At 34.4% G+C, this 27,562-nt stretch overlaps 1 protein-coding gene across 7 annotated transcripts in view; it reads right to left on the reverse strand.

The window, feature by feature from the left end:
* Window positions 1–4,299, reverse strand: part of MYO6 (myosin VI) — a 189,619-nt gene extending 185,320 nt beyond the window's left edge. For 4 of the 7 annotated variants that reach the window (XM_074310470.1, XM_074310468.1, XM_074310469.1 and 1 more), the window contains exon 1: window positions 4,058–4,299. The gene's annotated coding sequence lies outside the window, so the exon portion shown is untranslated. The remainder of the gene's footprint in view (window positions 1–4,057) is intronic. The other 3 variants (XM_074310467.1, XM_074310466.1, XM_074310472.1) reach the window with 3 other exon arrangements.
* Window positions 4,300–27,562: the final 23,263 nt, after the last annotated feature.

The raw sequence follows: 27,562 nt of genomic DNA on the forward strand, positions 1-27,562 counted from the left end.
ATGCTTTCTAAATAACAAATAACTTCCACTCTGGTACTACAACATTTCTAAAGACAGATGAGTCAGATGGGTTCTTCTAGTTATGTTTTCTGTGGTTTGGATGTATATTTTGACTTGCTACTTTTCCTTAAGTCACTACTTATGTCAATGTTGTTGACATTTATGTCAATATTAATAAGGAAAAATTCAATTTAATGATTGTTACTTACATTTGCCATCTATAAAATTGTGTAGTTACTATTGAAAATTATTTTAAATGCTTTCTTTTCAAAAATCTCTTCTGCTGAATACTCCAATAACAGAATGCAAATATTCATTTTAATTCCATTCAGTCCATTACCAGTAGCAAAAATTATATATATGTATATATATGTATATATATTTATATATGTATATATATATATGTATATATATTTATATATGTATGTGTGTGTGTGATTTAAGAATTCACAATGCTTTAAACAAAATAACAAAGCTACCCTGAGAGTGGGGGGGAGAGGAAAACAAACCAGTTTGCTTCCTTTTTACTCCTTTGCCTGATTCTACCTACCTCCCATTTCACTCATTAACTCATACAAAACATGCAGGTGCTCAAAGGGATGCATGGTCCTTTATGCACACTAGTTAGCTCACATCTTCCTAAGAACAGGAAAATTCACTATTTTTGACAAAGGAGTTTTCCCTTTCAGTTCCTGCTTGCCTAAGAAAAACAAAGAAAAATAGGGATGGAGAGTGTTTTTAAAAGTTATGCTATTTATTGTTCACAACAATTAAATAGAGTAAGTAGCAGTGTAAACAAAACCAAAAATAAACCCTCTCTGAAAGAGAAGTTTTAAGAAGAATATTTCACTTTTATGGCAAAACCTATTCTCTTACAGAAAATAAAACAGTATGTGCTAACTAGAAGCAACTTACTATTCTTTTTAGCTACAGTGAAAACTGATAGCCTCACTCTTCTGCGTAAGCCAGGGATGAGGTTACAGCAAACAACATATCTAATTCTATGCCCTATAATCTATACAGTCCATTTTAATTAAGCAATAATAATTTGTGAAAAGATGGTGGAACATATTATGCTTGATTGTTTAGTACTGACTTGTTATCAAAGAAAAAACACAGGAATTTAACTATTCAGAAACTCTGTCAGTATGTACCTCCAAGTACTCTCTCTAAAACAATATTAGTTCTTCAGGCAATTTAAGCAATTCCCTCCACCAGAGGATCAATTCAAAAATATAACTAATGGGTCAATTCAAAACTATAGCTACATTATTTCAAGTATCATAATTCAATTAAACAATAATTTACAAAATATTAGTCTTTTGAAAAGAAATTTTAATCAAGTCATTTATAGATATGAAATGCAAGTAATTTCCAAGTAACCAAGACTCAAGATTTCTGTCTTAGATAGGCATGGTCCATAAATTCAAGATAATAATTTTAAATGTTTTCAATACTTATATTTATTCAAATCCATCAAAATCTTTAAAAGTTGTTGAAGGAAATGGAAATCTGGTTCTTCAATACAGCATAACTGTCTAAACAATAGGTGACATAATATTCAGTACACATTAAGTCCATTCACAACAGGATGAAATGGGCCTCTCTCACTTCCTGACTACTGTTCTTTACAAACTTTATCATTCAAACTGTTTTTCATATTTTAGGTCAATTTATGATAGGTAATAAAATATAATCCAATGAAATATCTGATATAAATTATTTTATGTTATCTTGAAAATAATGAAAACAGCATATTCCAAAAGAAATATTTTCATATATGATTGTTTTTATATTTTCTTTTTTATCATTATGAACTTGGTAAATAACAATAAACATAATTATTTCTATACATGAATACAAATATTCCCTATGTAATTGCTTTAAGCATATAATACATTTAATACTAGTTTTGAAACCATTCTGCTTATGTCTTTCCAAAAATCCTTCTGCTCTTTTCTATTTTTAATGTTTCATTAATATTATTTTCTTTTTTTTCTGATATGACTATCACAATTCCCTCCTCTCCAGACACCAAAAAAAAATTACTGACTTTTAACAATTTCTAAACTGTACTTGAAACAAAGGGTAGGAGAAAAGGTTTTATATAAAATTCAGTATTCAAATTTAAAAAAGGTTAAGAATCCTTATTCACCATTCTACCTGTACATTTCTGTGTGACAGCTATCTAAAATAAGTTTAGTACTTGAAAAAATAAATCTACAAAAAACATGGATTAATGCTTTTATTATTTCTTCCCCTGATAATTGCCCATCACTTGATTATTTATACTGCTTGATGAATAAAATATGATAATGTTGCTGAACAGCTCCTAATTACCAAACTGCAGCCCAAGAAAGACATCTCTTGAAATTCAGCTAATTTGTGCAAAAAAAAAAAAAAAAACCTTTGCTTTGCTGTTAACCTTTGTATCCTGACCACTACCAACCCAGTTCAAGATCCACATTTTATGGCAAGTGGAATTTGTTAAACCTTGAGGTCACATTTATTTAAGAAGTTATGCTAAAATCTTGTTTCCTCCAGAAAAAAAAAAAAAAATCCTTAATAAATTCTGACTAGATATGTTTTATCTCTATCACCAAATCATAACAGCTTCAAAAACTTATGTAAGTTTCAGTAGTATTCCTCACTAACACCTGTGGCTTAGTATTTAAACATTTTCTCCATAACATGTATTATGAGAACCCTAATGAATATAACATCAGGAAAATAAGTTGTGGAACTACAACTTCCATGAAATTAAAATCACAGCAATAGAAGGTATTTTTATTCTTCGGGGAGTATAAACTTTCTTTAGAAGTAATTTCTATTTTTTTTTTTGGAGTAATGTTAAATATCGTTTTGGTTTTTAAAATCCTTTACCTAATCATTTACACAATTATATTATTATTCATGAAAGTTGATTGTTTCATTTATGTAACAGATTTACTAGAAACATCTATTTGCATTTTTCAGACATTTAATGAAAAAATAAAATTCAGTGGAGATCAGAGAAAAATTTTTTAAATGAAACTGATTATTGATGGTATAGATAGGAAACTATGAGTGCAGAAAAATACATAAGCCTACAGCTTAGGTAAATGGTGGCTAGTTTTAAGCTCAACTGCATTTTTCTTTTCTCTTTTTTGATTTGCTAGTATGGATGAATGTATGGGTGGGTGTAGAGGAATGATATATTCGGAAATAAATGGATTATTAAAACAAACGGCAGCAAATTTTTAAGCTATTTATTTTTTTAAAAAGCTATCTTTCTATCAAAAATAAAAGATTATTGGTGTGTTCCTTTTGAGATTATATCTCCAGTTTATCCTGTATATATCTTGTCTGTACATGGTTTGTACGTAATTGTGAGTTCTTAAAGAATAGGGAGACTTTTGCTCTTTTCTATTATTCTCTTCACTTAAGCACAGCTCCTGACACGTAGTAGGAGCTTAATAATAAATGTTTGTTACCTTGGCTTGATTACAGGAAGTTTTCTTAATGATAATAATAAATAAATTTATTAAGTGCTACCTAATCAACTTCCAAAGAAAAGTTTTAGTTATTTTTTTCTCCTGCTAAACAGTACCTGCCTTTTATTGTGAGCATCAGGGACAATCCTGGGGGCAGATACCGCAGGTGGTTCCAGCAGAATGGGCAGGAACCTCCCAGGCTCCGTCTTCACCTCCCCACCTTCCGCACCTCGCCCTTTCCCAGGCCGGACCCACAGCTGCAGAGCGAGCCGACTGCCCCACGTCCCTGCCAAAGCCCTTTTCTTTCTCCCTTTTCTCTCCTTCTAGAGAGCGAGGATAAGGAGGAGAGTCTTGGCAGTGACACCTCACCTTTCCCGGGGAGACCCTAACACCCCCACCGCACTCCCTGCAGATGCAGAGGACAATGCTGCAGCTGCTCCAACTTCAGGTCAGAGAGTGGGGGGCTCGTGGGACAAACAGAGAGGCCCGATGCTGTCCTACAGCAGCCCCCGACCAAGGAGACAACGGGAGCCCAAACCCTCTTTGGGTAACCCCTCTGTATGGACACTCCCCCCATCACTCACCTGGACTGGGAGGCAGGTTAGCCGCGGCAGCGGCGGACCGGGAGGAAAGAAAAAAAGGAAGGAAGGACCGAGGGGCTGCCCAGAGGAAAGAAGGACAGGGTGCTGGCGCAGGATTCCAGGCGCTGACGACGGCGGCGGTGGCGGCGGTGGCGGCGGTGGCGGCGGTGGCGGTGGCGGCTCCCGGTCCTGCTCAACTTCCTGCTCCCAACGCAGCTGATCCCCGTCTCCGCCTCTTTCTTCCCTCCCTCCGCCCGCAGCTCAGAACAGAGTCCGAGGGAGGAACTCGGCCTCGGCTCACGTCACCCGTATGGAGAGCCCGAGGAGGCGGGGGCGCCGGCGCCGGCGCCGCGGGCTAGGGGTGGGATGGAGGACGCGCGCAGCTCCGGGTTTGGGGGAGGGAAAGAAGGGCGCGCGTCACTTTCGGGGAATGAGTAGAAAAGAGGACGCGCACGGAGCGGGGTGGGGGTGGAGTGGAGGAAAGGCAGGCGCGCGCTCCTTTCTGAGAGTGTGGGGAGCTGGCATTCATGGAGAGCGACCGCGCGTCCACACTCCTTGGCTCCCCCTTCAGTCTCCCAAGCTGGAGTGCTAGCCTGCCCTGTCCTCTCCCGAAGTTCCACAACCTCATTTCTGAGCCTCTGTTCTCCAAAGCCCTAGATCTTCATCTGATAGATAGGCACAACAGGCTGTGAGCATGAATGATTTGAAGGAGCTCAGGAGTGGGAAGAAGGTGGCCCCTCTTTTCTAGCTCGATGTTCGGCAATTGTCACCGTTGAGTTTTATAGGATCACAGATTCGGAGCTGGAAGAGATTTTAACAGTCATTCAATCCCATCGCCCTCATTTTACGGAGAGATTAAGTGACTTGCCCAGAGACACATCATTGATCTGTCTCCCTTGGTAGGAGTAAGCCACAAGGGCCGAAGTGGAACTCAGGTTTTTAGACAATATTGTTAGAGAAAAAAGGAGAAACCCACAGAACCAGTCTGCGTTTCCTACTGTGAAAAAGTTTCCTCCTCATTTTATTGAGTTTCCACTTCAAGAAAGCAAGTGTCCTCCAACTCTAAAACTTTATGTGCTTAAAGAAAGAAGTCAGTGTTTCTGGGAAGGAAACCAAAAATGTTGTGGGAAAGAGAAGGGAGGCACAGTATCCTGTCATAGTAATTAAGTACAGTATATCAATGCCGTTCAGCAGAACTGACCAGTTTTAGATTTTTGTTTGTTTTTCTTCTAGCTGGGCCAACAAGTTGAGGTCTATCAGTTGAATGCGAAGTCAGAGAGGCCCTTCCTATTCTCCTGAAAGGAGGCTTCTCCTGAAGTTTATTAAATGCTCCATTGTTTAACTTGTCCAGAACATCTAAAAAACTGCCCCTAGACAGACATACATCACACATACACACACACACACACACACGTGACTGCACAGATACAATGTATCTGTATTTGAAATTCTGATTTTGTTAGATTTTTATATGAAGTTGGTGGCCTACTTTCAAATTTATTTGTCTTTATAAAAGCCAGAGTACGAATGTTGCATTTCTGTTTGCTTACTTCCCTTCCCTTAAAAAACAAACAAAAAACAAAAAACTTGAACTTAAAAGAAGTATTATTCTTAGTTTTTCTTCATTTTCCATAGCTGATTTAAGAATAATGTTTAAATATAAAAACATAGAAAAGGTTTTTTAAATAGACATTGCTTTGATAAGACTTTTATCAGAATTACCATAGCACAGTGCAATGACTCTCCATTAACTGAATGATCTTGGTCAGGTAATTCATCTGCTCAGCCTCAGTTGATTTAACTGTCAAATTCGCATTTTGATATCTGAATTGCTTGAAAGGCTTCTTAATAATTTATAGGAAAATATTTTTAACTTGTAAATTGCTATATATGTGTAGCTATTATCATTATGGTTCTTCTGAAGTAATTTTTCAATTTGTAGGAAAATATTTTTAACTTGTAACCTGCTATTTATATGTAGCTGTTATTATTGTGGTTCTTCTGAAGCAATAAGTTTTCAGTTTGGGGAAAATATGTTCATCCAATGTGCTAAATGTTTTTATGGGGAAAAAGAGAGAGAGAAATAAGTTTCATTTGAAAACTAGATTTGTTTCCCAATATATCAAAGTGGCAACTTTAAAAGTTCAGAAAATCCTTTATAACCTACAGAAATTGCTTTTGTAAAATGAAGAATGAAGAAGAATATCAATGTTATTTCTAACAAACATCTTCCTGGAATTAGGCAAAAAAGCCAAATTCAGATGAGGAGATGAGATACTTTTTAAAAAATTTATTAATTTTATAATTATAATTTTTTGACAGTACATATGCATGGGTAATTTTTTTTACAACATTATCCCTTGTATTCACTTTTCCAAGTTTTCCCCTCCCTCCCCTAGATGACAGGCAATTCCATATATAATAAATGTGTTACAGTATATCCTAGATACAATATATGTGTGTAAAACGAAATTTCTTGTTGCACGGTAAGAATGGGATTCCAAAGGTATAAGTAACCTGAGTAGAAAGACAATAGTGCAAACATTTTACACTCCTTTTCCAGTGTTCCTTCTCTGGGTGTAGCTGTTTCTGTCCATCATTGATCAACTGGAACTGAATTGGATCTTCTCTTTGTTGAAGATATCCACTTCAGCAAGCCAGGAACAGCAGAGAAGGTGTAAACATTGGAGGTAAAGAATAAACTACTTACAATATCGTTGTTGAAGTGTGAGATGAGATGCTTTAGGGAGAAACTACTACCATAAATTATGAAGAATGAACTAGGAGAAGGAAGAAAGAGGAAGAGAAACCAAGAAAGGAAACAATTTGCTGGAACCACAGAAATCTAAAACCAGCTAAACAGGAAGTAAATGTTAAATATAAATATTAAGGCAAAGGATTAATGGCAAAAACAAAAAGAAAAAACCCCAACAACAAACTCAAAACAATTATCTCATATCTTCCCTTTAACTACATTTCAAGTATATAATTGTGTACATATCATTTAATAGAAAAGATTCCAGGAAATCATTAGAAGCCAACTCATCTTGAGAAATTGATTGCTTTGATTGACAGCAGAAGAAAAAAGGAATATGTTATATACTTCGTCTCAGTCCCTTTGCTAAATAAGACTGGTTTCGTAGCTATCTATTCTTCACTGCAAAAATTCTCCAAACATTTTTTTTCTGGAGTTTGTTTTCTTTACTAAAAACCAGAAATACTTCCCTTGTTTCACAAATTTTAAAGAAGTGAATTTTCCTCTTCATTGGAATATTCCAATCCTTTCCACAGATGATGCAAATGTATCAAACAAAGAGTTGGCATTTTCTCTAGTTGTAACTTCAAAGATCCCTCTAGTGCAAGTATAGCACTTTATCCACAAAGTTTCAAATGAACTAAGGAATCAGATTTATGGAAAGACTTGGAAAAGAATCACACAAGATAAAATAAACATTTAAAGTATATTTGCTACATGATATTAAGTGGTAAGGATACAAAAGACTTTCAAGAGATTCACACCCTGTAAAAGGCTACAAATGAACAGATGCAAGGTAACTTGGCACGTGAGGCTAATTACCAATTGGACAATTTTCTATTAACATCTTTGGAGGTTGACCCTACTTAACTAATCTGTGCTGGCTAGATTGGTGGGTGTGGACAAAGAAGGGGAAGTGAGATAAGTGGGTGGAGTAGGAGGAGGAGATTCATTCTCTTGGCAGTGGAAAGAGAGGAAGGAGGTGTGGAGATTGTTAGATCTACTCCCCTGACTGCGACCCCCAAATACCAGGAATAAAGACCTTTGCTTATCCTGACTCTGGCTGATTCTAAGAAATCCAGGGTCACAACAACACCCTAATAAGGAGATAACATAGAAACAATTATGTACAAATAGGCTTCTTACAGGACAAATTGAAGATAATCAAGATAAGTATTAAAGGGGATTGGGAAAGGTTTCTTGCAGAAGATAGGATTTTAGTAGATACTTATAGAAAGGCAGAGCAGCTAAGTGATAGAAATGAAGAAGAACAGAATTCTAAGCATGAGGAATAGCCAGTGAAAAATCATTTTAGAGCAAGGAGGAGAATCCTTACTATGTTATTGGAGCAAAGAGAGTCTATGAGGGAGGTGTAAAAAGACTTGAAAGAATGAAAAAGACTTGTCATGTTAAATGGAAGATTTTATATATAACCTTATAGGTGATAGACTCAGAGCTTCTTAAAACTTTTTCTACTCCCAACCCTTTTTTGCACAAGAACTTTTACAGATATATAAAATAGACTCCTTGGGGTGTAGAATCTATGGAGAGGGATCTATAGGAACCTATAGCAGTGTTGGCCACTCTGCCCTGGTTGTGAAGAAGGGGCCCCTGAAACGCTAAAATATCCTTGAAGGAGAAAATCTCCTTTAACCTTGCCTCAGTGAGAGACCACCCCAGGGAATCAAATAAAGTGGTTTAACTGGATGGGGATGATTGAGTCTTCAGCTAGAGAATTCTAACACTATTCAAATGTAGATCTTCCATTTTCAATTCAATTCAACCTGTACTACGCCCATCAAGAGCAACCCCCAACTCTTGGCCAACTTGAGCTGACCGAGCCCCCCCTAAGAAATTCAATATAAAAGAGTCAAACTAAAACCCTCTCTTTGCCGAGGTGCCAAACATGCCAGCTATGCCATGTTTGGGATGCCAAGGAAGCTCTGTCCACTGGAATATTCTTTCCAGTGCCATCCTCTCTTATCCTCACCTATTTCCTAACCTAGACTTTATGCCTCTCAGTTAGGATTTCTAACCTTACTTCCAATCCCCATAATAAACTCTTTTATCAGTCTCGGTTTTGGGGTTTGTAAATTCCTTTACAGAGAACCTCTGTGCTGCCAGAAAGGAGTCCCCAAAACTCCCTACATTTGTGCCGAATCCCAAAGGGTTGCAGGGGAGCCAAACCTCTCCATTTGGTTCCCTGAACCCCAAATCTGCCACTACACCTTATCATTTAACTCCCTGACCACCAGAAATCCTAATCTCATTTTGGTTCCCTAAATCTAAGCCTTATCAGTTGCAAGCCAGTAGATCAGCAGAGAAATTATAAGACATCCAACACAAACACAAAAGGTAAATAGTGAACCCCAAAACTCCAGAATCTCATGGGACCTGGCCTGCCCACCCAGCACCAAGAATGAGTCAGCACTGACCCAGCACAGCCACTGCAACTTATAAAGAAAGCTTAGAAAACTTCCCTTGCCCTAAAAGCAGAACTTACTTCCAGGCCAAGATGGTGGAGAGGAGGCAGCTGCTTGAGTTCCACGTTTTCTCTCAGAATTTACTTCGTGACAAGCCTCGGAATTAATGCTTGACCAGAAAAAAACCCCCACAAATAATCACCAACAGAAGACATCCTTGAAATTCACCAGAAAAGGTCTGTGTTTGCTTGGGGGAGGGAACGAACAGATTGGGAGCAGGCTGAGGGCAAGCAGTGAGAGGGAGGCAGGCAGCTGACACTGCTCAGACCCGAGGAGGAAGGGGTGCGATCTCTTCTGTTTCTGCAAAACGACCTTTACCCAGTGTGGATATTCCGTCTTGGCAGCAAGCCAGGAACAGCAGAGAAGGTGTAAACATTGGAGGTAAAGAATAAACTACTACAACTAAGAATTGATTCTATGAAAAAAACAACAAAATAGACAAACTCTTCATAAATCTGATTAAAAAAAGGAAAGAAGAAAAGCAAATTGATAGTCTTAAAAATGAAAAGGGAAAACTCACCACTAATGAAGAGGAAATTAGAACAATAGTTAGGAGCTACTTTGCCCAACTTTATGCCAATAAATTCGATAGCTTAAATGAAATGGAAGAATAGCTTCAAAAATATAGCTTGCCCAGATTAACAGAGGAAGAAGTAAATAGTTTAAATAGCCCCATTTCAGAAAAAGAAATAGAACAAGCTATTAACCAACTCCCTAAGAAAAAATCCCCAAGACCAGATAGATTTACATGTGAATTCTACCAAACATTTCAAGAACAACTAACTCCAATGCTATATAAACTATTTGAAAAAATAGGGATTGAAAGAGTCCTACCAAATTCCTTTTATGACACAGACATGGTACTAATACCTAAACCAGGTAGGCTGAAAACAGAGAAAGAAAATTATAGACCAATCTCCCTAATGAATATTGATGCTAAAATCTTAAATAAAATATTAGCAAAAAGACTACAGAAAATCATCCCCAGGATAATACACTATGACCAAGTGGGATTTATACCAGGAATGCAGGGCTGGTTCAATATTAGGAAAACTATTAGCCTAATCGACTATATCAATAACCAAATTAACAAAAACTATATGATCATCTCAATAGATGCAGAAAAAGCATTTGATAAAATCCAACATCCATTCCTACTAAAAACACTTGAGAGTATAGGAATAAATTATTCCTTAAAATAATAAGGAACATATATTTAAAACCATCAGTAAACATCATATGTAATGGTGATAAACTGGAACCTTTCCCAGTAAGATCAGGAGTGTAACAAGGTTGCCCACTATCACCATTACTATTCAATATTGTACTCGAAACACTAGCTTCGGCAATAAGAGCCGAGAGAGAGATTCAAGGAATTAGAGTAGGTAATGAGGAAATCAAACTATTACTCTTTGCAGATGATATGATGGTATACTTAGAGAACCCCAAAGACTCTGCTAAAAAGCTATTAGAAATAATTCAAAACTTTAGCAAAGTTGCAGGATACAAAATAAATCCACATAAATCCTCAGTGTTTTTATACATTACCAACACAATCCAATACCAAGAGATACAATGAGAAATTCCATTCACAATAATGGTCGATAGTATAAAATATTTCGGAACATATCTACCAAAGGAAAGTAAGGAATTATATGAGCAAAATTACAAAACATTTGCCACAAAAATAAAGTCAGATTTAAATAATTGGAAAGACATTAAGTGCTTTTGGATAGGCTGAGCAAATACAATCAAGATGACAATACTCCCTAAACTAATCTATTTATTTAGTGCTATACCAATTAGACTCCCAAGAAACTATTTTAATAACCTAGAAAAAATAACAACAATATTCATATGAAAGAACAAAAAGTCCAGAATTTCAAGGGAGGTAATGAAAAAAAAAAATCAAATGAAGGTGGCCTAGCTGTACCTGATCTAGAACTATATTATAAAGCAGCAGTCACCAAAAACATTTGGTATTGGCTAAGAAATAGACTAGTTGATCAGTGGAATAGGTTAAGTTCACAGGGCAAGATAGTGAATAAAAATAGCAATCTAGTGCTTGACAAACCCAAAGATCCCAACTTTTGGGATAAGAATTCATTATTTGACAAAAACTGCTGGGAAAACTAGAAATTAGTATGGCAGAAACTAGGCATGGACCCATACTTAACACCACATACTAAGATAAGATCAAAATGGGTCCATGATTTAGGCATAAAGAACAAGATCATAAATAAATTAGAGGAACATAGCATAATTTACCTCTCAGACTTGTGGAAGAGGAAAGAATTTGTGACCAAAGGAGAACTAGAGATCATTATTGATCACAAAATAGAAAATTTTGATTACATCAAATTAAAAAGGTTTTGTACAAACAAAACTAATGCAAAAAAGATTAGAAGGGAAGTAACAAATTGGGAAAACATTTTTACAGTTAAAGGTTCTGATAAAGGCCTCATCTCCAAAATATACAGAGAATTGACTTTAATTTATAAGAAATCAAGCCATTCTCCAATTGATAAATGGTCAAAGGATATGCACAGACAATTTTCAGATGATGAAATTGACACTATTTCCACTCATATGAAAGAGTGTTCCACATCTCTATTGATCAGAGAATTGCAAATTAAGACAACTCTGAGATACCACTACACAGTTTGGCTGTCATCTTAATGACAGGAACAAATAATAATGAATGTTGGAGGGGATGTGGGAAAACTGGGACACTGATGCATTGTTGGTGGAGTTGTGAAAGAATCCAACCATTCTGGAGAGCAATCTGGAATTATGCCCAAAAAGTTATCAAACTGTGCATACCCTTTGAGCCAGCAGTGCTACTACTGGGCTTATATCCCAAGGAGGCAAAGGGACCTATATGTGCCAAAATGTTTGTGGCAGCCCTTTTTGTAGTGGCTAGAAACTGGAAAATGAATGGATGCTCATCAATTAGAGAATGGTTGGGCAAATTATAGTATATGAATGTTATGGAATATTATTGTTCTGTAAGAAATGACCAACAGGATGAATACAGAGAGGCTTGGAGAGACTTACATGAACTGATGCTGAGTGAAATGAGCAGAACTAGGAGATCATTATACACTTCATCAATGATACTATATGAGGATATATTCTGATGGAAGTGGATATCTTCAACATAGAGAAGAGCTAATCCAATTCCAATTGATCAATGATGGACAGAATCAGCTACACCCAGAAAAGGAACACTGGGAAATGAGTGTAAACTGTTAGCATTTTTTGTTTTTCTCCCCAGTTATTTTTACCTTCCGAATCCAATTCTTCCTTTGTAACAACAAAATTCGTTTCTGCACATATATATTGTACCTAGGATATACTATAAGATATTTAATACGTATGGGAATGCCTGCCATCTAGGGGAGAGGGTGGAGGGAAGGAGGAGAAAAATTCGGAACAGAAGGGACTGAATGTGTATCACGACATAGTTTTTTCACCTTTTTTAATTGTTTGCTTGTTTTTTGTTTTCTCTCATTTTTATCTGATTTTTCTTGTACAGCATGATAAATGTGGAAATACAAATAGAAGAATTGGACATATTTAACATATATTGAATTAGTTGCTGTCTAGGGAAGGGGATGGAGGAAGGGAAGGAGAAATTTGAAACACAAAGTTTTGCAAAGTTGAATGTTGAAAAGTTATCTTTGCATGTATTTTGAAAATAAAAAGCTATTATTAAAAAAACCAGTTACTAGTATATCACCCACTCTGGGATTTGCTGGTTATATTTTACTATTTAATGTTTTTATTGCTTGAATGGATAACAAAATTGAGAAAACAAAGAAAAAATTGTAACTACTTATCCTTGAAGAAATATTATGCTTATTAGCATTAAAAAATTCCCTTATTAGGGAAACAACATTCTAATATATATATATGTGTGTGTGTGTGTGTGTGTGTGTGTGTGTGTATGCATATGTATGCATACACATACACACACACACACACACAAATCTACAAACAAAGTAGATAAAAGGCAAATGTGAGTGGAGGTAGGAGCACAAGCTGTAAGAGGACCAGGAAAAGGCTTAACATAATAAGTAACATTTGAACTAAGTCTTTTTGTTTTTAATTATAGGTTTTTATTTTCAAAACATATACATGGATAATTTTTCAATGATGACCTTTGCAAAACCTTGTGTTACAAATTTTCCCCCTTTCCTTCCCCACTCACCTAGATGGCAAGTAATCCAATCTATACTAAATATGTTTTAAAATATATTAAATCCAATATATGTATACATATTTATACCATTATTGTGCTACCCAAGAAAAATCAGATCCAAGAGGGGAAAAAATGAGAAAGAAAACAAAATGCAAGCAAACAACAAAAAAAAGTGAAAATGCTATGTTGTGATCCATGCTCAATTCCCACAATCCTTTCTCTGCCGGTAGATAGCTCTTTTCATTACAAGATCATTGGAACTGATCTCAGTCATCTCATCATTGAAAAGAGCCACCTCCATCAAAATTGATTTTCATATAATCTTGTTGTGTTGTACAATGATCTCTTGGTTCTATTGAGCTAAATTTTGAAAGAAACCAGGGATTCAAAGAGTACATTCTTGTATATCCTTTGCACCTAGGCATAGACAGTGAAAGTGGTGATTTATTTATAAGAAACAAAAAGAAAACCAGTGTTATGGGTTACCCCCTATTTCTTTATCTCCTACGTCTGCTGGGAACCATCTCAGAAATGCCAAGATAGTCCAATGTATTAAATTAGAAAGCCTATGCCTCAGCTGTTTGGCTGGACCTATTCTTCCAGAAACTAAGATAGACAAAGAAATTCTCCCAAAATCATTATGTAAACAAGGTTCTAAATGCTTTTAGTATGATATGATTTCAAATAGAAAAAATGACTGGTTTAAAACAATTGATATGTGTTGTTGTAATACTATGATTATAAAGTGTTTTAATAGTGCTTTTTTTTCTTTATTATCTTTGTATTTCTTGATGTGTCTTCAGGCTCTTACTCCCTAAAATTATAGCCCTAAAGATCATAGTCATTTTACCAGGAAGAAAGACAACTCAGAGTTTGGGGAGATATAGAAAAGAGATCTATGTAGTACCTTACACATAGTCATTGAATAACAGAGATAAATAAGGGGGAAACTAATTGTCCCTCTAATATTTCTATTATCACATGGAATGATTGGTTAGTGTTGATGCTTACATAGCTGCCAACAGTTGGGACGAGAGTTATCTATAGGCACAGAGAAATATATATTTTTCCTTTGGAAGCTATACAACAATATGGTGAAAAATGACTAAAGTGGAGTGGAAAAGAAAGACATTGGAATGAATCTGATTGAAGATCTGAATGACAAAAGTATTAAAATTGTCAACAGTGTACAAAAATAGACAGCGCCAAGAAGAAAGCATAATAAGCTAGGAAACCTACCTGAACTTTTCCACACTCACTTAGAAACAACTATAAAATAATGCCTCAAAATGAATTCTGAGGCAGCAGAACTAGCAAAAAGATGGGGTAAAGCAATTTTCTATTCCCAGACAACTTGGAAAGCTGGCAGTCAAAGTGTGTTTGATTTGGGTAAAAGGAAAGTTCAATCCAGTGCAGCTGGTGTCCAAATAAGCCAGTGGTTGGCTATACCCCAGAAAGCAGCAGGATGCACAAAGCCTATGTGTAGGCTAGTTGTGAAACCTTGAAGCCTCAGTACAGCAGACTAATAGCTAAAGTCCAAGTTCCCAGCATAAGAAGCTTGAGGTAGTATCCCCTATGCCAGGATCAAAAAACATCTTTAAAAGATCCATAATGGGCTACAAAAATGATTAAAAAAAAAACAACAATTAACTGATCATAAAAAGTTACAATGGTGACAGGGAAGATCAAAACAAACTTAGTCAATTGAATGCATCAAACTGGAATGACTACAGTGAAGGCTCAAAGGAAAATGTGGATTGGTTTCAGGCCCCAAAAGAAATCCTGGAAAAGATCAGAAGGATTTTAAAAATAAATAAGACAGATATGATAGAAATTAAGAAAAGAAACGAGAGTAATATAAGAGAATTATGAAAAAAGTCAAAAGATTGGTTGTGGGGGGAAAGGGGAAAAGATGGAAAGAAATTTGACAGAAGAAAACAATCCCTTAAAAAGTAGAATTGATAAAATTGGAAAAAAGTACCAAAACTGAATGAAGAAAATCTATACTTAAAAATAAGAACTAGGTAATTAGAAACTAATAAATCCATGAGACATCAAGAATCAAACAATTAAAATTAAAAAAATGAAATAATAGGAAAAAATGAAAATATCTAATTAAAAAATAACTGACCTGGAAAATAAATTGAGGAGAGAGAACTTAAAGATTATTAAACCTGAAGACAATGATTAAAAAAAAAAATGAACCTGTACATCATATTTAAAGACATTATCAAGAAACATCATCAACAACAACAACAACTACTACTACTACTATTTTTGTAATAGAGAGCATCGGAATAAATGGAGCTTTCCTTAAAATGATAATTAATGGGGCAGTTAGGTGGCACAGTGGAGAGAACACCAGCCCTGAAGTCAGGAGGACCTGAGTTCAAATCTGACCTCAGGCACTTAACACTTCCTAGCTATGTGACTCTGGCAAGTCACTTAACCCCAATTGCCTCAGGGGAAAAAAAAGATAAGTAGTAAGGGCAGATGGCATAATGGATAGAACACTGTTCCTAAAGTCAGGAGGATGAGTTCAAATTTGGCTTAAAACACTTAATATTTACTATCTATGTGACTCCAGGGATGTACTTAATCTCATTGCCTTGCAATAAATGAATATATGTTTAAAAAATAAGTGGTATCTATCTAAAACCATTAGCAAGGGCTATTTGCAATTGGGAAAAGATAGAAACCTTCCCAATATGATCAGGATAAAGCAAGTATGCCCATTATCATCATTGTTGTCCAATATTGTATTAGAAATGTTAGTTATAGCAACAAGAAAAGAAAAGAAACTGAAGGAATTAAAACTGTCACTCTTTACAGATAATATGATGGTATTCTTAGAGAACCATGTAAAAAAACTACTTGGAATAATTAAAAATTATGGCAAAGTTCAGGATATAAAATAAACCTACACAAATCATCAGCATTTATATTACCAATAATATCCAGAAGTAAGTTAGAGAAATTCCATTTAAATAACTGTAAACCATACAAAATATTTAGGAGTCCACCTGTCAAGACAAATTCAGGAATTACATGAACACAATCATGAAACACTTTCACACAAGTAAAATTGGACAAATAGTAATTGCTCATGGGGTCAACTGAGTCAAGATAATAAAAATTACTGTTCTATCTAAATTCATCTATGTATTCAGTGCCATATCATTCAAATTACCAAAAATTATTTTATAGAGCTAGAAAAAATAATAAAGTTCATTTAGAAGATCAAAAGGTCAAGAATATCAAGGGAATTAAAGAGGGTAAAAGTGTGAAGGAAAGTGGCTTAGCTCTGCCAATTCTCAAATTGTATTATAAAGTAGAAATTATCAAAAAAAAATAAGTTGGTTTGGCTAAAAAATAAAGTGATAGGATAGGTGAATAAATTAGGTACACCATATATTGTAGTGAATGACCAGAATAATTTAATATTTAATAACCCAAAGTTCTAAGCTTTTAGGATTAAAAACTCACTACTTGACCAAAAACTGTTGGAAAAATTGGAAATTGTATGAAAGAAACTAGGTATGGACTAACATCTCACACTATATACCAAGATAAGGTCAAAATGGGTATGTGATGTACACATAAAGGGTGACATCATTAGTACATTAGGGGAGCATAGAATAGTTTACTGTCAGATCATGGAAAGGAAAAAAAATTAAAACCAAAAATGAAATAGAGAGCATCACAATATGCAAAATAGTCCATTTTTATTATGTTAAATAAAAAAACTCTGCATAAATAAAATTAATGCAATCAAAATTAAAAGGAAAAAATAGGATACTGGAGGAAAGTTTTTATAGCAAGTATCTCTGATAAAGGCCTCATTTCTAAAATAGGCCTAGATCAAATTGATAAAAATTCAAGTCATTCCTTAATTGACAAGTGATCAAAAGATATAACCCAGGAAGTTTTCAAATGAAGAAATCAAAGCTATCTCTAGTCATATAAAAATCATCTAAATCACTATTGATTAGAGAAATGCAAATTGAAACAATTCAAAATAATATATCTCATACTTATCAGATTGTCTAATATAACAGAAGAGGAAAATGGTAAATGTTTGTAGGGATTTGGGAAAACTAGGACACTAGTGAAGTATTGGTGGAGTTATGAACTAATTCAAGTATTCTGGAAGGCAATTTGGAACTATATTCAAAGGCTTATAAAACTATACATACCCTTTAATTCTGCAATACCACAACTACATCTGTATCCCAAAGAGTTTTTTTTTTTAATTAAAGATTTTTATTTTCAAAACATATGCACGAAAAATGTTTGTGGCAGCCCTCTTTGTAGTGGCCAGAAACTGGAAACGGAATGGATGCCTATCAATTTGAGAATGGCTGAATAAACTGTGGTATATGAATATCATGGAATGTTATTGTTCTGTAAGAAATGAGCAACAGGATGATTTTGGAAAGGCCTGGGAAGACTTACATGAACTAATGTTGAGTGAAATGAGCAGGACCAGGAGATCATTATATACTTCAACAACAGTACTATATGATGATCAATTCTAATGAATGTGGCCCTCTTCAATAATGAGATGAACCAAATCAGTTCCAATAGAGCAGTAATGAACTAAACCAGCTACACCCAGCGAAAGAACTCTGGGAGATGACTATGAACCACTACATAGAATTCCCAATCTTATAAATAAAAAGCTATATAAAAACAAACAAACAAACAAAACATATGCATGGATAATTTTTCAACATTGTCCCCTGCAAAACTCGGTGTTCCAAATTTTCCTACCTTCCCCTTCTCCCTTCCCCAGATGGTAAACCAATAAATGTTAAACATGTTAAAAATATATGTTAAATCCAATATATGTATACATATTTATATAATTATCTTACTGCACAAGAAAAATCAGATCAAAAAGGGAAAAAATGCTAAAGAAAACAAAATGTAAGCAAATAACAACAAAAAGTAAAAATGTTATGTTGTGATCTACACTCAGTTCCCAATCTTCTGAGTGTATATGGCTCTCTTCACAAGGTCATTGGAACTGGCCTCAGTCATTTCATTGTTGAAAAGAGCCATGTCTATCAGAATTGATCATCATATAATCTTATTGTTGCCATATACTATGATTTCCTCGTTCTGCTTAGCATCAGTTCATGTCAGTGAGAGATTGCTTTTGTAGAGCAGGAAACAATCTAATTGTATAAAAATATTTATGGCAAAGTTTTTTTGTTGTTGTTGTTGTTTTTTGTTGGGTTTTGTTTGTTTGTTTGTTTGTTTGTTTGTGATGGTAAAGCATTGGAAATTGAGGGGATGTCCATTAATTGAGAAATGGCTAAAAAAGTTGTGGCATATGAATGTAATGGAATACTATTGAGCTATAAGAAATGACAAGCTGGATGATTACAGAAAAACCTGAAAAAACTTAGATGAACTGATGCAGAATGAAGTGAGCAGAACCAGGAAAATATAGTCCAAGCAATAACAATATTGTATGATAAACAAACTGTGAGTAACTTAGCTACTTTCAGCAATACAATAATCTAAAATAATTGCAAAACACTCATGATAAAAAATGCTATCTAGCTTCCAAGAAAAACTGATAGCATCTGAATACAGACTAAAGCATAGTATTTTTACTTTCTTTTCTTTTTCTTTTTTTTTTTTTTTGAGTTTTCTTTTACAAAATGATTAATATGGAAATGTTTTACATGACTGCATATATCAGAGGAAGGGAAAGGAAGAATTTGGATTGGTGAAAATAAATATTAATGGAAAACTGTCAATGATATGATAATTGAGGCTGCTGAGAATCAATTTATCAACAAGCTTTTATTAAATACCTATCATGTTCGAGGTATTAGGGAAAGCAGAAAAGCTGAGATATTCCCTGCACCGAAGAAGTTTATACTCTATACGAAACTACACTGGGAAAAAAAAGTCAGATGTAAGAGGCATTGAGGAAAGAGTCCTGGAGACCAGGAGAAAAATGTAAAAGTAGCTTTAAAAGTGGAGAGGTATTACTTTTCTTTTTTGCAGCCCCATTGCTTAGCATATACATTGTAAGCATTTAATACAAGTTTGTTGATATATGTAATACAATTGTAGAACAACAACTTGGGAGCAGCAGTTAAGACCAAGGTCCCTTTTTCTAAAACTGAAAGTTGAGAGAATAGGTAAAGAAGCACCCTTGATTGGAGAAAATTGCAAAGATATGTAATAACATCAGGGGGAAAGACAAGTGATTGAAAGAAGTAGGAACAAAGTTGAAAGACAAGTTCAAGGATTTTGGAGATTGTTAAATTCTGTTGTCTCTAAATTATAATCCTTCTCTGGGAGGAGATCTCTTTTCTGTAAAAATCTTTTTCCTCTGTGAGCAGGTTTCTTGGGAGGCTTCTGGAGCCTTCAGCCAGAGCGAAGGAAGAATCTCAAATCCTCTTCTTCCTCGATCCTGGCTCTGAATCTCCTCCAACTCTTGTCCTTCCCCAATCCAGACTGCTTGAACAGGCCCAATGTTGTCTTCTTTTATCCTATCGAGGTATTAGGGAAAGCAGAAAAGCTGAGATATTCCCTGCACCGAAGAAGTTTATACTCTATACGAAACTACACTGGGAAAAGTCAGATGTAAGAGGCATTGAGGAAAGAGTCCTGGAGACCAGGAGAAAAATGTAAAAGTAGCTTTAAAAGTGGAGAGGTTTTACTTTTCTTTTTTGCAGCCCCATTGCTTAGCATATACATTGTAAGCAGAGAAAGGGCCCATGAGAACTCAGGGGCCTTTGGGAAATACTTCAACCAATGAACTTGCTCCTCTTAAAGGTGCAAACTCCTTTAAACATGTAAACTCCCCCCCAGAAGTCCAAAGGTGCAAACTCCTTTCAAAGGCCTGAACCAAAGATGTGAATTCTGAGCTAGAGAATTGATTAGACAACCTGAGTTATCACCTTGTAATCCTAACAGGGGATGGGTTGGTTTATAATAGAAAAGGAATACCAAAAGGCAGAGTAGATGGAATTATTAGAGCATCTGGTATACATAGGAAAGGCTAACTTGACTCCTTTTTTTCCATATTATGAGAAACAAACATTTATTGATTGCTTTTTATGTATAACATATTAGGTTGAGTCTTGGGAAGGAACCAGAAGTTCAAAAGTCCTTTACCCTTAAAGGGACCTGTATGTGCAAGAATGTTTGTGGTGGCCAGAAACTGGAAACTACATGGCTGCCCATCAATTGGAGATTGGCTGAATAAACTGCGGTATATGAATATCATGAAATATTATTGTTCTGTAAAAAATTACCAATGGGATGATTTCAGAGAGGCCTGGAGTGACTTACATGAACTGATGCTGAGTGAAATGAGCAAGATCAGGAGATCGTCGTATACTTCAACAACAATACTATAAGATGATAATTTCTGATGGATGTGGCCATTTTCAACAATGAGATGAACAAATCAGTTCCAATAGAGCAGTAATGAACTGAACTAGCTACACCCAGCAAAAGAACTCTAGGAGATGATTATGAACCACTAAATAGAATTTCCAGTCCCTCTAATTTTGTCCGCCTGCATTTTGGATTTCCTTCACAGGCTAATTGTACACTATTTCAAAGTCTGATTCTGTACAGCAAAACAACTGTTTGGTCATGTATACATATATTGTATTTAATTTATACCCTAACATATTTAACATGTATTGGTCGACCTGCCATCTGCGGGGGGAAGGGGGAAGGAGGGGAAAATGAGACACTATAAGAAATACTGCCTATATTTATATTAACATTTCTGATATAGATGAAACTAGAAGACATTAAAAAAAACCCACAATTAAATGAAAGGATAGGTGCACAGCAGAAAGCAAAAGAAAACCTACAAGGAGGCAAAGCTAGATAACTTAGAAAACAATGTATAGTATTTATTATATAGATCTTCTTAAAATGTTAATTTATTGTCTTATATTGAATCCTCTCATGTTCATATGGCAATGTTAATTTTTTTCTCATTTTGCATTTATTTAAAGTGAAGAAAAAAGAAAAGAAAAATTAAATGGAAAAAAAAATAAATGCATACCCAAAGGTTTTCCTTGAGGATGTGAATAAAGAAATCAAAGAAGTTTGCTTTGAATACACAATAAAAGGAAACATAATTTTCATGGAATTTTGATGATCTATTTTTTTTTGTGAAAAGTTCATGATGATTATACACAGACAACTATGAAGATTATTAATAACTTCAGCACCAACATTTTTAAAGTATTAATGTCTTGCTTTTTATTCTAGTCTTTTCCCAATGTACTATCTATTCCATTGTAACAAAAAAAAAAAATGCAAGAGAAACTGACAAGCAAAATGACAAAATATGCAAGATCCAGATCTTATATTCTCTCACAAATCTAGTGAGAGAAGCTAAATATGTTCTATTTCTCCTGAACCAAGATTAGTCAATTATACACCAACAGCTCTTGCAAAAGATGAAATAGAGAAATAATATGAAAACCTTGCCCAGAGCCTTCAAACTGACTTTAAATATACTTTTCAGTTTCAGCTATACTGGCCTTTTATTCCTTGTATACAACATTCCATCTCTTGTCTCATGTCTTTGCACATATTATCCCTCCAAGGTGTCCTGGTAAACTTTGAATAACCTGCTATCCAGAAAAAAAGAAAAAAATGTGCAGATTGCCTTACCAACATTTTCTTTATCACTTTAAAGCTAGACAATCAACAAAACTATAAATCATGCCCTATTTGTAGCATTTGTTGGAGATATAAATGCTTACACTGAAAATGTGAATGTTACTTATGCATCTTTGAAATGAGATCTTTACCAGAGAAACATGTTGCAAAGATATTTTCCCACTTAACTTTCTCTTCTAATCTTAATTATATTAGGTTTATGTTTATGTAATCAAAATTGTCCATTTTTTCTCTTATGATCCTCTTTCTGGCTTAGTCATGAAATCATTTTCAAACCCATGGATTTGAAAGGAATTTTCTTTCTTCTCATTTTTTATGATATGACCTAGATTAGGTATCCAACTTTTGAATATATCTTGGTATATGCTGATTACTGATAGTCTAAACCCAATTTCTACCAGACCGAGAAGTTTTCCAAGTTTATTGATATGATTAATTTAATCAAGTCCTTACTCCAGTGAGATTTGGGTTCTCATGCGTGTTTCCTTCTCTGTTCTACTGATTGATCTCCCCATCTTCTAACCAGAATTGAAATATTTTGATGATCATTACTTTGAATTATAGTTTGAGATCCTTTTTTGCTTAAGCTTCCTTCCTACCCACTTTCCTCCCCTCCCCATTATTACCTATTTTAGGTATCCCTGTTAACATATATAGAATTACTTTCATTATACAAGTTCAGTCTATTAATTAGTTATTAATATTTTCCACTTAAATCTATATATTCATAGTGTTTTATAGTTCTATCCATATAGTTCTCTGGGTATCTTAGTAGGCAGACTCAGAATAGTTACTACATAGTAATAATTTTATTTATTTATTTTGTTTTTCATAGTAATAATTTTAAATGAAATTTCTTATTTTACCTTTCTGCGGGGGTTTTTATTGGCATTACACTTTTAGTTGTTGTTGTAGGTAAATTACCATGTTAACATACAAAAAGTGAGTTTTGTTTCTTCTTTGATTATAGTTGACCCCCTAATTTTTTTGTTTTATTGTTAGATTAAGCATGATTTCAAACAAAAATTATCATGTAATTCTTAATTTACTCTTGCTATTATTGGAAAGGACTTTATTTCATTATATATATTGGTTTTTGTTATTTTATACATGAGGTTCACCTTTTCTATTTTCTAGTGTTTTCAGTTAGAAATGGGTTTTCTATTTTATCAAAAGCTTCCCCCATCTATTAATGTAAATACTATTTTTGTTTTTCTTGTAAAATGGTCTGTTATATTAATAGTTTTTCTAATATTGAATTAATCCTGCTTTCCTAGTATAAATCCAACCTAGTCATAGTGTATAATCTTTGTGACAGGGTGTTATAGGCTCCTCCTTATACTTAAAATTTTCATGTCATTATTCTTGTTTTTTTTTTAAATTATAGTTTTTATTTAGCAGATATGTACATGGGTAATTTTATAGCATTAATAATTGCCAAACCTTTTATTACAATTTTTCCCCTCCTTTCCCCCACTCCTCTCCCATGCAGATTGCATGTCATTATTCTTTAGGCTATCAGATTATGATTTTGTTTGTTCTTTTTCCTGGTTTATATATCAAGACCATATTTGGGCCTTATTATTGGGCTAAAAGAAACAAAACCTCAGATTTTCATACTTTTTAAAGACTACATATAATATTGGGATTTGTCCTTAAATATTTAATGAAACTTACCATTTTCCCTATAAATCCATTTTGGTCCCAGCACTTTTTTTTCTAGGACCAATTTTATGGCTTAATTTTTTCTTTGACTGGGCTAATTTTTCTGTTGCTGTGACTTTACCTTTTTTCACAATCAAGAAAACATTGTAACAAAGTACGTTTGGAGGGAACAGATAAAGAATAAGATAATTAATTAGGCTTGAGAGAGGACTGGGACATCAATTAGATGAATTTCTTAAAATTAATTGATATATTTTGGGGCAGCTAGGTGGCGCAGTGGATAGGGGCACCAGCCCTGAAGTCAGGAGGACCTGAGTTCAAATTTGATCTCAAGCACTTAACACTTCCTAGCTGGGTGACTCTGGACAAATGACTTAACCTCAATTGCCTCAGCAAAAAGGAAAAAAAGAAAGAAAAAAAAAAAAAAAAGATCGATATATTTGTGTGGTTAATCTTATAATATGAATATATTAATCTATTATCTTATTTGTGTCCTTGTTACTTCCTTGTTCCTTAAGGACCTATTTAGAATACCAATTTATTTACCCTAGAAAATAAAACCAGGTTTACATATAAAGGGTCATTAGATTACTTCATAATCCAACTATGAAAGGACATTTAGTTGTTTGCAAAAGAAAACTCTCTTGGAAAGCTCATTATTAAACTAAGGAATTAGTGTTAAGACAAAGGATTAAAACTAAAATATTTATGTTCCCCAGTTAATCTATTCAGATAAAACACATTACACTTTCAAGGCCCTTGACAATCTTTTTCTCCTGCCGCATTACCCACCTTTTCATCTCCCCCCAAATTTCTCAAATTCTATTCCTGTGTTTCTTTCTGTTCTGATAGGTGAACCTTGGAACATCTCATTTTGAACCAATGATCCATCCAACTTTTTGGTCCTTTCTTTACCATATCTTTGAGCTTGTATTTATATTTCTGTCCCCATCACTTAACAGTAGGCATAGAACTTGGTAAGCACTGTATTAACTCACATAACCCTCCTATTTTATTAACTTTCTGCTCCAGCCAAATCAGCCAACTTGGAACATGCCTTTACCCATACCATTACCTTCACCTAGAATAACCTCCTTAACCATCAACAACTATTGAAATCCTATCTATCATTCAATGTCTAGATCAAATGCCAGTACTTTTACAAAGCCTTCCCTGATCATTCCTTGAAAAATGATCCTTTCATCATCCTTTGCAGTTTCTACCTATGCTATTCACTTGGATCTTTCCATATACTGCTTTGAATTCTAATTGTGTACTTCTGATATTTACCAAATTATAAAGGTCCAGGATGGAAGAGGAAGTAAACAACCTTAGGTTTGTTGCCAGGAAAGCTGTATATATACTTTGGAATGTGTCATAAATATACAAATTGATTACACACATTGAGTTATACAAAACTAGAACTCAGTACTTTGAAAGAATGTATCATAAAATCATAACAACCACAAAGAGAATAAATGAAACACAGTGGTAAAATAAAGAGCAGAGGCTGGAACTGCCACTAATGAACTGTGAAGTTGGGAGCAAAAATCAGTCACTAAGCCTCTGATCCAGTTTTCTCATTTGGAAAAAACAAGGGATTGGGTTAGAGCTTATAGGCATGTTTCTAACTCTATAATTTTGTGATTGGCAAAAAGGTGGTAGTAGTAGCTAGGGAAATTAATCCTGTAAGAGAGACCTAGTTCTTTTTTCAATTTTATCATTACTTTCTTGTAGAAAATATAGTGTCAGCTCTAGGAAAGATCCATTCATTACTCTCTTGGCTAAGATGTATAGAAAGAGACTGAGGTCAACTCCCCAGCAGTTTGAGCACTCAATTCACTCCTATTCCTTATCTCTTTCAGGTTGAGATATTAACTGAAAATGTGATTACATTCTAAAAAATGGTATCTACTATTAAAAATTAGGTACAACTCCACTAAGGAATATTTACTGTAAAATATATTTAGATAATTCTTCAATTAAAGTGTTTTCTAAAGTAGTTGGGAAAAATGTGAGATTCCTGAAAAAGAATAAAGTTTTGTAATCTAGATGTTAGAAAGCTACAGTGAGCAAAAATCACTATCATTATTAGCATAGCGACTTATCAACTAAGTTTATTTTTTTAAAAAATGCCTATATTTATAAATGTTCCTATTCTCCTTTAAAATCTTATTCCATTACCTCAATATGATCCTTAGGTTCTCAAAAATTATGTAAGGAGACTGTAAATTCTGGCAAGATCAAAGTTAGGAAAGTTTTCAGGTCAGGTACAGCAACATGTCTGAGTGAGGACTAGCTTTTACAATTTTGGAAATGTGAACTGATGGTTTAGAATCTGGATAATGGATTTTATATCCTGCCCAACCCCTTAAACTTTTTTCAGTAATAGTGGTAAAGCAGAAAAGAGGATAAATTTAATTCTAATTTCAAGACAGACTACGCACAACAATTCAATAGCACTTTCAAAAAGCTCTGTCCAATGAATTGACATACTTCTGAAAGAACTGAAACATATCCATACTCATCGACTGTAAATGACACTTTGGAAACAAAAGCTACAGTGGAAATGGTTCCCAGGTTTTCAAGAGTATTACAGAACCTTAGATTTGGAGCTAGAATCTGTCTAGAAATCTATCTAACTTAATTCTGAATTTTAATGATGATGGAGTTCTAGAGAAATTAAGTAATTTCTCAAGGTTACATAGGTAAGAGCAAGGAGCACTTATGAGATTCTTACCTGAGCTAAAATTTCAAATCCAATATCCTTTCCACTAAATCATGTGGCCTTCCATATTAAGTAGTTTCCCAAAAAGTAATAAATGTAATTTCACTGGGCTTTTGGCTATTTTACCATACAGTGACAATGATGAACATAAACTACCTGCCTAGTAGTTGATAATTGGCACTTACAAAACTTGATGATCATGTACTAATGTGTATAGACTGAATTAGTACAAGAATTCTGAGGATTTGTTAAGATTCTCAAAATGCCAGTCACAACAGGTAGACTTAAAGAGTCCAGAAATCAGTGCTAACCATAAGACAATGGTGCATTTAAACAGGTTGTAATATAGTCAATTTTGTAAAAAGTGGCCATGGGGTCAGTTATATAATATAAACACAGTAAAGGAAAAGGGGAAGAGGTGGAAGGGAATGGATGGAGAGAGAAAGAACAAATGTGTTCTTGATTAAAAACATGATTAAAAATTAAATATTCTTTTTTTTATCTTCAATTGGGTAAAAGTTAAATTTTTATAAAATAATGGTGACTTTGAAAATTAAATAAAAACAAAGGTTCACATGAGTTAACTGAAAACAATGCTATTTTGCTTTTCAATTTTCTTAAACATACATAGCAACAGCAGGGAAAACAATATTAAAATGTCATTACTGTTTCTAAATTACTAGGCAAATGCTTACTTGAGATGCATACATTTTTCATGTTAAGTAATTTAAAACTCTTCTAAGAATTATTAACCAGTTATTCTACCCACCAAGAAAACCATTATCTAATTAGACATTGGATACTTTGTATAACTGACTCATGCTGTTTCAAGTATCTAGTAACAAACTTTCAGAACCTTTTAAAGAAATACTGGTCAACAAATGAGATATAGACATATCAAAATTAATTTGATGTCTAATGTCAGGTTTAAACAAAAGTTGTATAAATGGAAACGCAATTATTCAGTTGATCCTGTGACTATCTGGACAAATGA

The sequence above is a fragment of the Sminthopsis crassicaudata genome, chromosome 4 (genome assembly GCF_048593235.1).
Source record: "Sminthopsis crassicaudata isolate SCR6 chromosome 4, ASM4859323v1, whole genome shotgun sequence".
NCBI lineage: Eukaryota > Metazoa > Chordata > Mammalia > Dasyuromorphia > Dasyuridae > Sminthopsis > Sminthopsis crassicaudata.